Source organism: Cygnus olor, chromosome Z, assembly GCF_009769625.2.
Source record: "Cygnus olor isolate bCygOlo1 chromosome Z, bCygOlo1.pri.v2, whole genome shotgun sequence".
Taxonomy (NCBI): domain Eukaryota; kingdom Metazoa; phylum Chordata; class Aves; order Anseriformes; family Anatidae; genus Cygnus; species Cygnus olor.
The window spans coordinates 66,366,212-66,376,416 of NC_049198.1; the positions used below are offsets into that span (position 1 = coordinate 66,366,212).

The window sequence follows — 10,205 nt, forward strand, 5'->3', positions numbered from 1 at the left end:
TTATTAGTGATTATCCCAGCAGAAAATGTCCATTGATTCATAAGGAATCAATGTCTCTCTTCTAATTCCCACTTGTGTTCAATGGCAGGCTTACGTTCACTCCAGCAATCACCATGCACACGACTTGGGCATGGTGGCCCTTTGTTTTGTGAGTTGGTCAGGCTCCTGTGTCTTGGTTCCTTCCCAGTCATGCATAAGTATTTTTTCAGCTTGGTCTCCTCTTATGAAACTCCTTTCATCTTTTGAGTCCTACTCCATTTTCATTGAGGATGAGGAAAAGGAGGAGAACTGTTTCAAGTTCACTGGCTATGAAAAATATTTGGTGCTCACCACAAACCTAGTGCAAAAAAGCCATGGCAGGTGGGGTGGCTTTTTGCTGTTTTATTTGTACAGGAAAGACATGTTTTCATGCTGCTTGCTCTCATGGACGTTTTTTCTTCTCTCTTTTCAATTTCTGGAACTTTGAACAAGGAATATGTGCCTGGTCCACTGCCTGTAGCAGCCAGTGGAGTGTGCAATCCTCATGGCATTGATAAGTACGGTGAATGAGCTTTGTTAGCTCTCTAACGCCTATCCCTGGAGGAGATGTTCCACTAATCTAACATTAAATTAGAACTTGAACTCTAGCTACTACATAACCAAAGTTAATTTGGGAAAATAATTTAATTACAGTGCTGGGTTACACATGAGCAATAAGTAATGCATTATGAATATTATATAAATTTTATCTACAGAAAAAAAGCCAACAACTGTTGAATTGTAAAACTTATTTACCAAACATTTGAAGTAGATGTAGTTAAAATAATAATAATTAAAACAAAAGGCAAGGCAATTAAATTATTTAATTAAGAGACAGAATAGAGACAATAAGGCCGTAGTTAGTTCTGAGGCAGAGAGGATGGGACAATTAGCCACACCACCACAAACGTGCAGCATTTTTTATGTAACTGAAAAGGACTTCAATATACAGAAAATAAAAGTGAGATTTAAGAATATCTTATCTAAGCTCAGTGCTTCAGGTGGTATAGGGGAAATTTTATATACTGGATGGTGGTGGGGGACTACTGATGGTGAAGAAGCAGTGATGACTTTTGCCCCTGGATTTTTTCAATGCTCAGTTTTTATTGTTATTTACTGGATTTGCATTTTTATCTTAATCTTGATGCTGGGTGCTATAATTACAGTTCTGCTAAGGTTGAAAGCATGAGGTCTGCACAGCACTTAGATGCTTAGAATGAGATTTTTATGGTGCTGAGTGTCTCCAGGTGGGGTTTTACAGTATTTGAGTTCAGCTAACGCAATCAGACAGACTGTCTGGGGGCGATATCAAAAGAGGAGGGAACACAGTTATCAGGGTACAGCCCTGGACTTCGAAACAGTATCATGAACCGGACAAGCTGAGAGACCCTATGGAGACAGTTATGCTCAGCTTTCTGCAGAGAGAGAGAAACAGAGAGAGAGAGAGAGAGAGAGAGAGAGAGAGAGAGAGAGAGAGAGAGAGAATTATATTATTTTTTATTATTATTATTTCTATTTTTTATTTTGTGGAGGGGAGAATTAGCATGAGTGTGTGAGACTACTTGTATGAGTTGTTTATTGAATTCAGCTGCTTGAGGGAGTAATACGCCATCATCCATCACCATTTGGTTTGTTTTTCATTATTTTTTTTCTGAGATTTTCTTATAAAGCTATAGGTAAAAGGCTATGTCTATACAAAATCAGATGCACCACAATATTACACTGACATAAACTTAATGATAATTATAAAACCACTGCTGATCATTTAAGCAGCAATGCTTTTGGCAAACAGCTAGCCGTCTTGTCATGGTGGAAAGCGTTACCAGCATCATTACCTGCTTTTCACCTCCACTGTGCTTCCAGCAAAATGTCTCCTCATTTCACCTTTCATTTAGATATAATTATTTGAAACTTGGAAATGTGAGTACAAGGAGCCTAAATAAAAAATGTTAATAATTCATACTATTTCTACTATATTCTTAACTAAAAGTGTGCTTTTAATGGAAATCCTGGTCAACTTTTCCAGAAGCATTTGCATGACTTTGAATTCCAAGAGCTGTTTGAAAATATTCCTCAATAATCTGTTTCCCTGAAAAATCAATTGGAATTAAGTTCCTAAGTAATTTACAACCATTTGTTTATCAATCTGTCTCTCTGTCTATCTATCCATCTACCTATAAGTGCATTATATTGTAGGGTCTTGGGGAGGGAGAACTGATGGAGGTGAAAGATTCCCAGGTGTAAGCCACTGCCATATATATATCTATATCAAAAACCTACTCTGAATGCTGAGCCAGATTCATTAAAGAGAAGGAAGAGGCAGCAGGTGCTGAAATACACTTTTGTCTACTTTTGTGTTGCTTATTTCTGAATGTAAATTAAGCCTTTTTTTTTTTTTTTAAATCCATTTGTTTGGGATTATCTAGAAGAAAAGAAATTAGAAGTGATGTGTTCATAGCCTGTAAACACCTAATCTGTAAACATTTGCACAAACAATGGTGCTGTGTTGTTATATCAGATGGGAAAAAGCCTTTTCTTGTCTTTGTGTTGACACTGTGTTTTAGAACAATGAAACTACATTCAATAAAAGCACATAAAATGAAACACAGGCTTTCAAATTAGGTTTGTCAAGAATATGGCATTATATGCATGGCCTTGATTAGAACATTGAATTAAAATGAATCTAGTTTTTAAAATAGATAATTCAAGTCCTTAACATCCTGGGAGGAAGAAAAAAAGATTTTATTCAGCTGAGCAAGCACTCCTTCTCCTGAAACAGGAACATGAGTGAAATGTTTAATGTAGTAAAAAGATAAAAGGTCACCTGGCTGAAGTGTATTCTTGAACATAACCATTCATGGTGGAGGAGAAGGATTTATGGAACTGATTGTTGCAAAGAACTGAAATCTTGTGCAAGCGGTTATAATTACATTCATTTTGGTGCCTCTTGGATAATTTTTTAAAAGCAATCTTTGCTAACAATTCCTGTTGACTTCAGAAACCATACCTTCATTGTAACTTCTCTAACCTGGTATTCTTGAAGAGATTGTAAATGTTGGCTTCTGAACCCAGAACCCATTTTCTAAAACAGTGCAATTTATAATATAAAAATCAGATTGCAGCAAATCAGGAGTAGATTCATTACTTCAGTCAAGTAATGTTACCTGAAGGAGACAAAAAACAGTGCTTAACTTTATATTCAACTATATATACTAGTTCAACAACTGGTATATATAAATGTGTATATATATATATATATATATATATATATAGTAACTTATATCAAGGCTTGCACCCTTTTTGACAGTCTTGCTCCTGTTTTCCAGCAGTAGAAGCAAACTTCATAAACAGCTGGAAAAAAAAACACAACTGTGAACTTTCCTGCAAGCACCTCATTCTCTCTGTCTTCCCCAATTCTGTTTCTTGAAAGAAAATGAGAATATGTAAATTTCAACTTTTCTAATATTAAATTGGATCAAACTGAAATGTCTTTTCTCCATGTCTTGCTCCATGAAGAGGTGGGAAATTAATAAATAGTATTTTGGGAGTGGTATAAAGTAATATTTCATAAGATTAAACTGTGTTTTCAAAAAGAGTATCACCCACGTAAACTTAGAAAGACAGGAGATCAGTGTCAGCTATATTTACTTCTAGGTTTAGGTGATTCCTTGATGAATTAAATGGTGCTTGCTTTTTTTTCAGCTGTGTGCATTATTTTTCTTAAATGTTCATATTAGTAGTTCCTTCTTTTCCCAATAAGAAAGAAAAATTTATATGGAAACGCAAATACTTTTTTTTTATTCCAGTTGAGAATCCTATATCTTATTTTGTAAATATAACCCTTAAAAAAAAATAAAATATTATTATTAAGTTTTATATTACATGAAAGGCTAAAAGGGAAGGAGTTGATTTCTGTTAAGGTATCAGAGAGTACACTCATTAATCACCCATGAGCCATTCCCTTGACAGTAAGTGTAATTATGAAGGCATAATTTGAAAAAAGAGCGTGCAGACCTTTCTGTAGATGTACCAAACACTTCAGTGTTTTAAGACTGAGCTGTTTTCTGGACTTTTTTAGTGAGAGATCCTAGCCTTACCATGTGGCAGAGTTCACAGCTGCCCATGATAATACTGACTACCTAGTCCAAAAACAGTACAGCCACATGGTCGTGCTGTTGACTGGTGGGTTTAGGAGCTGACCTGCTGCTGTTGTGCCACACCCGACTGTAGTGCAAGAATGCCCAGGAACACAGCCACTAGTAATGGTATATGGGTGCTAGGAGCAGGGGGACCAAAATGGATTTTCAAGTATTTGGCAGTTATTAATGAATGCGGTGGGTGAACCTTGGCTAATTGCCAGGTGCCTACCAGGCCACTCTCTCACTTCCCCTCCTCACCAAGATTAGGAGAAAATATGATGATACATATATATAATATTCATGGACATAAGGACAGAGAGATCACTCATCATGTTACCATCAGGGGCAAAAAGCTTGACTTGGGATGATTTCAGTTATTGCCAGTTAATACAGAGCCCTCCCTACTGTTCTTCCCAAACTGATCCTGCGGGGACTGCCCACAGGCAGCAGCTCTTCAGGAACTGCTCCCACACAGCTCCATACCACGGGGTCCATCCATCCCCCAGAAGCAAACTGCACCAGCACGGGTCCCCCACTGGCGGCAGCTCCCCCCACACCCCCTGCTCCTGCATGGGCTCCTCTCCATGGGCTGCAGCTCCGGCCTGGGGCCTGCTCCAGCAGGGGTCCTCCACAGGCCACAGCCTCCATCAGCGCAGGTCCACCTGCTCCACCAGGGGCTCCTCCACGGGCTGCAGCATGGAGATCTGCTCCATGTGGGACCTATGGGCTGCAGGGGGACAGCCTGCTCCACCAGGGGCCTCTCCCTGCTCAGGCCGCAGGGGAACTTGTGCTGTGTGCCTGGAGCACCTCCTGCCCTCCTGCTGCACTGCCTTTGGGGGCTGCAGGGGTGGCTCTTACTCCTCGTTCTCCCAGCTACTGTTGCCCAACATTTTTTTCCCCTCTTTCTTAAATCTGCTCTCACAGATGTGCAAAAAACATTGTTTATTAGCTCAGTGATGGCTAGAGGCAGGTCCCTTTTGGAGCAGCTGGAGCTGGCTGTGCTCTGACATGGGGCAGCTGCTGGGCTCTGCTCACAGAAGCCACCCCTGCAGCCCCCTGCTACCAATACCTTGCCATGTAAACCCAGCAGAATGAAGACTGTGCTCCCACATCTATGTATTTATGAAACTGCTACCTATTACAAAGAAAGGGCAAGTGTGCCTGTCTGTCTCAGAAATCTAACTTGATTAGTTCTTACATACAATGGATAGTGTCGAATAATTCAATTGGACATGAGTAATTAAAAAAGAGAAACTGAGTAATAGCATGTGCTGGAATTATTTACAAAAAGGTAGGGAGATCTGTTCCTAGGAAAAAAATTTGCAGGCCTAATTTGATTATTTGAGTTATGAAAACAGGCAAAATAATAATTAAGGCAAGGATGACTAGGTAAATCTACTATGCTTCCTAAGCCAGAAGCAGAATGCTAATCAGTTTTCAGAAATTAACAAACTCTCTCCTGCATTGCAGGCTACCCACTTGATAATCTCAGTCTCTTATGTGGCACACTGGTTTGCATAATTACTGTTAATGAAGGAGTCCCTGGTGCAATGGCTTGCTTTGTGAATGGTTCTGTCTAGATATCATAAAACTTTCTGGAAAATGAATTTGGCTGATGACCTGCCTCAAAGACAGATGACAGATGCACATTAATCTGATTTGTGTCTAAGGAGATAGAGTAAAAAAAAAAGTCACTAGCTCCTGGATTAGCTTTTCAGACAAAGTCAAGTCCCATGGTAGAGCTCATTGCCAAAGGTTGTTGAGTTAAAGTTTTGTTGCTAGTCTGCAACAAATTGCACAATAAATGTGCAATTTCTGTTTCATAGATTGGAAACAGGGAGAAGCAACAGCACACCCAGTACTCTCTAGGAAAAATTACCTGCTTTGGTTAATATCTACAAGTTGTGATATAGCTGCTATTTGGGACTGAGAAAGACACCTGAGATATGAAACAATAACCACGATCTCCCTAACCACAAGAAGACTGCATTGATTCCAGGGGCTCTCATGGTGATGTCGTTCCTATTAAGAAATGCTGCAAGCAGTGTATTGAGTGCTCTGGTTCCTTTGGTATAGGAAATATTTTGCCACCATGTAGGCAGCTGTCTGAGTGGGAAGAGACAGCTTTCTACATTACTTCCACCCCCTAAACTGAAGTAATTCACAGTGAGAGGGTTGCAGTAACAAAGTTATCTGTCAGGACTGAACTCCAGCCATGACAGTCAAAGCTCTGAATTTGGAAGAAACATTACCAAAGGTAGGAAAAGAAGTGCATGTCATTAAAAAAAATATTCCTCACAGTCACTGTCTAGCTTGTAGTTCATTAAATACCTTTTTTTCATTTTAGTCAGTCATTCAGTCTAACAAATCAATGGACAGGGTTCCAGCTTTTATTCTTTTGCCTTAATTACAGAAATAAGTGATTCTGACGAGGGGTTGTAGGAAACATCTAAGGGTATTTGCTCCTGTTATTTCCCACCAATACATTTCACTAGCTTTCCAGAACTAGAAATGAAGTAGGCTTGTCTTTTGTCACCCATGACTGTGTGTAATTCTGGGTGCTGGCATCAGGCAGCTGCAGGCAAAGTATACCCTACAGAATTGAAGTGAGAGAGATATGGAAAATCTTCCCATGGTGGCCACTCTCTTACCATTTTTCGATGTCTTTGAATGAAGATGTAATGCCTCTTGTATTCTATGCAGTAATCTGACACTGAGCAGGATGTTTGTCAGGCAATTGGATTTGTAGGCTCTGTGCCTGTGTGCATAATCCAGGAGCCTTTTACATGTAGATTGTTATGGACTGTCAGGACAGATGAAAGAGGGGGTGGCATCACATCTGTTCTGGAAGAAATAGGAGCTTTTCCTCCTTCCTGTGTCATGGAGGTTCTACTTTGCACCTTAGCTTTCTTGTTTAATGTTTAGAAACTATACCTAAGCTGTATAGTCTATTTTTAAACTAAAAGTTCTACAGTTTGTATAGCAACATTTTGCACGAGCTAAACGCAAAATCTTGCCTACAAGGCTTAGTAAAAGGTATCTTAATTACTGCATTGGTATTTTGCAAGCATTTGATCATGGTTTAGTGGAGAATGTCTATTTTCTCCCACAACAGAAAGCACTTGGGACACATCACCCTCATTCAAGTCTAGCTGGAGGTGAATATTAGCAATAGGTGTTGAGGGTAAAGCCTCGCTATTTAGCGTTGGATTTGCAGCTAAAAACTTAAGGGGATCATAACTGATGTATTCTCATGTGTGATTCCATAGGTATACAGTAGCAGTAACTAACCAGGTTTGAACTCAGAGTATATTTCTCACAAATAAGCTCTGTCCTCAACTAGGGAGGGAATGAATGCTATTAGGGTAATTAGTGAATCCGAGAAATGAGTGGGAAATTACAAGAACTTAAAAAATGCACCACAAAGAAACTAAATGACAATTTAACCATCAGTTTAATCATGCAATACAGTGAGTACATAACAGGTTGTTGTGGTTTAGCCCGGCTGGCAGCTAAACGCCACACAGCCGTTCGCTCACCCTCCCCCCTCCCTCTCTGGGATGGGGGAGAGAAACGGGAAAATGAAGCCTGTGAGTTGAGATAAAGACAGTTTATTAAGACAGGAAAATAATAATATCAATAATAATAATAATAATAATAATAGTATTAATAATAATAATGTGTATGAAACAAGTGATGCACAATGCAATTGCTCACCACCTGCTGACCGATGCCCAGCCTATCCCCGAGCAGCCGGCCCCCCCACCCCAGCTAGCCACCCCTATATATTGTTCAGCATGACGTCAGATGGTATGGAATACCCCTTCGGCCAGTTTGGGTCAGCTGTCCTGGGTCTGTCCCCTCCCAGCTCCTGCTGCACCCCTAGCCTGCTCGCTGGCAGGACAGAGCGAGAAGCTGAAAAGTCCTTGGCTTGGTGTAAGCACTGCTCTACAACAATTAAAACATCAGCATGTTATCAGCGCTCTTCTCATCCTAATCCAAAACATAGCACCCTACCAGCTACTAGGAGGAAAATTAACTCTGTCCTAACTGAAACCAAGACACAGGTGAAACAATTTTGATGTGATATGGCAAATTCCTGTGCTACAGTGAAATATACATGCAGGTAACATATGCAATTGCTTGTCACATAGACACGGAATCAAGTACAAAAGTGGTTAGTACTGTATGTAAAGCAAAGACTGTTTCTCTTCAGACAAACACTACTAGAAAAAAACCTTCTATGACAGGAGTCTTGGTTAACTCTTCCATTGTCCATGATTCTGAAGAAGTGTGCAGGTACCTCCTAATAGGAATTATTGCATACACATAACTCCAAATGCAAAAGAACCCAGTCATGGTATTGGATACCTCTTTTATTAACTTGATCTATAGAATAATAACAAATTATGTAAGAGGACAGATAGAATATACAGTGAAACAGAATGTATAGTACAGATTGTATATCTTCCGTAACTAAAATTGTCTTTATATGTGTATTGCATAATATTGTATGATCGTATTTGCAAAAAAGGTAAAAAATTAATGCTGGGTTTTGGCTACTTGGCACCCCAGTTGTTTGTTTTTAAAATTTGCTTATGGAATGTTCCAGCGGATATCTCATTTTCTCATTATCACGTACTGCTTCTTACATTTATTATGGTAAATAGTATACTTAAGCCTTCTAAAAGATTCATGTTTAAATGGTAGACAGCAGAAGGCATCTTTTAACATTGCAGATGATCAGCTGGTATGTGACAGCAATTTAGCAATTCACTCCTCTTGATACACCTTTGTACGCCCTACTAAAGCAGAAATGAGAGATATAGGTAGAATGAATCCAAAACAGCAAGATTCAGAAAAAAGGTTATTCTTTATTCCTTCTTTTTCACTTCTTTCTTATTATAAAGGTATTTATTTTATTTTATTTTATTTTATTTTATTTTATTTTATTTTATGGTTGCTTTTTTATAAACTTAAATTTGAACACAACTTCTTTATCTTCTTTATATTTTTGCAGTACTGTCTGCTGCATCTGTATCTCTAGTGCCAAATAGCTAAGAAAGAGCTTGACAGCCAACCGAGGCTTTGAAGAAACTTTTTGCATATCATGTCAATGGAGATGTAAGAAAAAGGAGAGGGAGAAGAAAGCACCTTTCAATGCTCTCTACAAAGTCAATGGAAACCCCTATTGTTTCTCAGCATTTCACAGATACAGAACAGCATGCTAAACATGGGGGGCCTCTCCTGAATCTCATTGCTCTTGGCTTCAATGGTGCCAAGTGAGTCTTCTTTTCTTGTGCGTGTATATTAGAGCAATAAAAAGTAAAAGGTTGTGAAAGCATCTGCTGTGACAGACTGTTTTTGTCAGAAATCTTCCATGTGGATGCTTGTTGTCTTTTGCTGTATTTCTATTACTCTCCTTTGACCTTTAAAGATCTTCTGAATGCAGTTGAATAATACTGGTGCTAGCTGATAAGCAAACGATAGACGGAGAAATCCTACCCTGTGGTATGCAAGTCATCACCACTGTTTAACCTGGCCTAGTTACAATATCTTTTTTTTTTTAATTAAATTAAATTAAATTAAATTAAATTTGATTTAATGTTTTGCATCTTTTTAATACCATTCATCAAAGATTGGATACAAATCTGCTGCAAAAACCGTAAGAAAGCCCAGAACTGCTTGCTGGACAGAAAACTGTCTGGATAGCCAGTCCCAAAATGTCTTTGTGAATGGAGTTAATTCTGGTTGGTGGCCAGTCACAAATGATGCTCCCCAGGGCTCAGTACTGGGGCCAGTTTTGTTTAATATCTCTGTCAGTTATACTGATGAAAGGATTGAGTGCACCCTCAGTGAATTTGCAGATGGCACTGTGAGACACTCCGTAGCCAATAACTTAGGCTCAGGCGAGGATCTCAGTGAAGTAGTAATTTATTCGCGGTTGCAATGGCGGGCGCCCCACAAGCAGTAGAGCGCACCTACTAGTTCCAAAACACAGTTTATATACTTTTTGATGACAGGACCCTCCCCTGTTTCCCCACTGGA

The 10,205-nt window shown here is 39.2% G+C and overlaps 1 long non-coding RNA gene across 1 annotated transcript; it reads left to right on the top strand.

Moving 5' to 3' along the window:
• Positions 1–3,999: 3,999 nt before the first annotated feature.
• On the top strand, positions 4,000–9,689 carry LOC121061640. Its single transcript, XR_005815193.1, has 3 exons — positions 4,000–4,283; positions 8,374–8,456; positions 9,178–9,689. It is a non-coding gene; the product is annotated as an uncharacterized LOC121061640 (long non-coding RNA).
• The last annotated feature ends 516 nt before the right edge of the window (positions 9,690–10,205 follow it).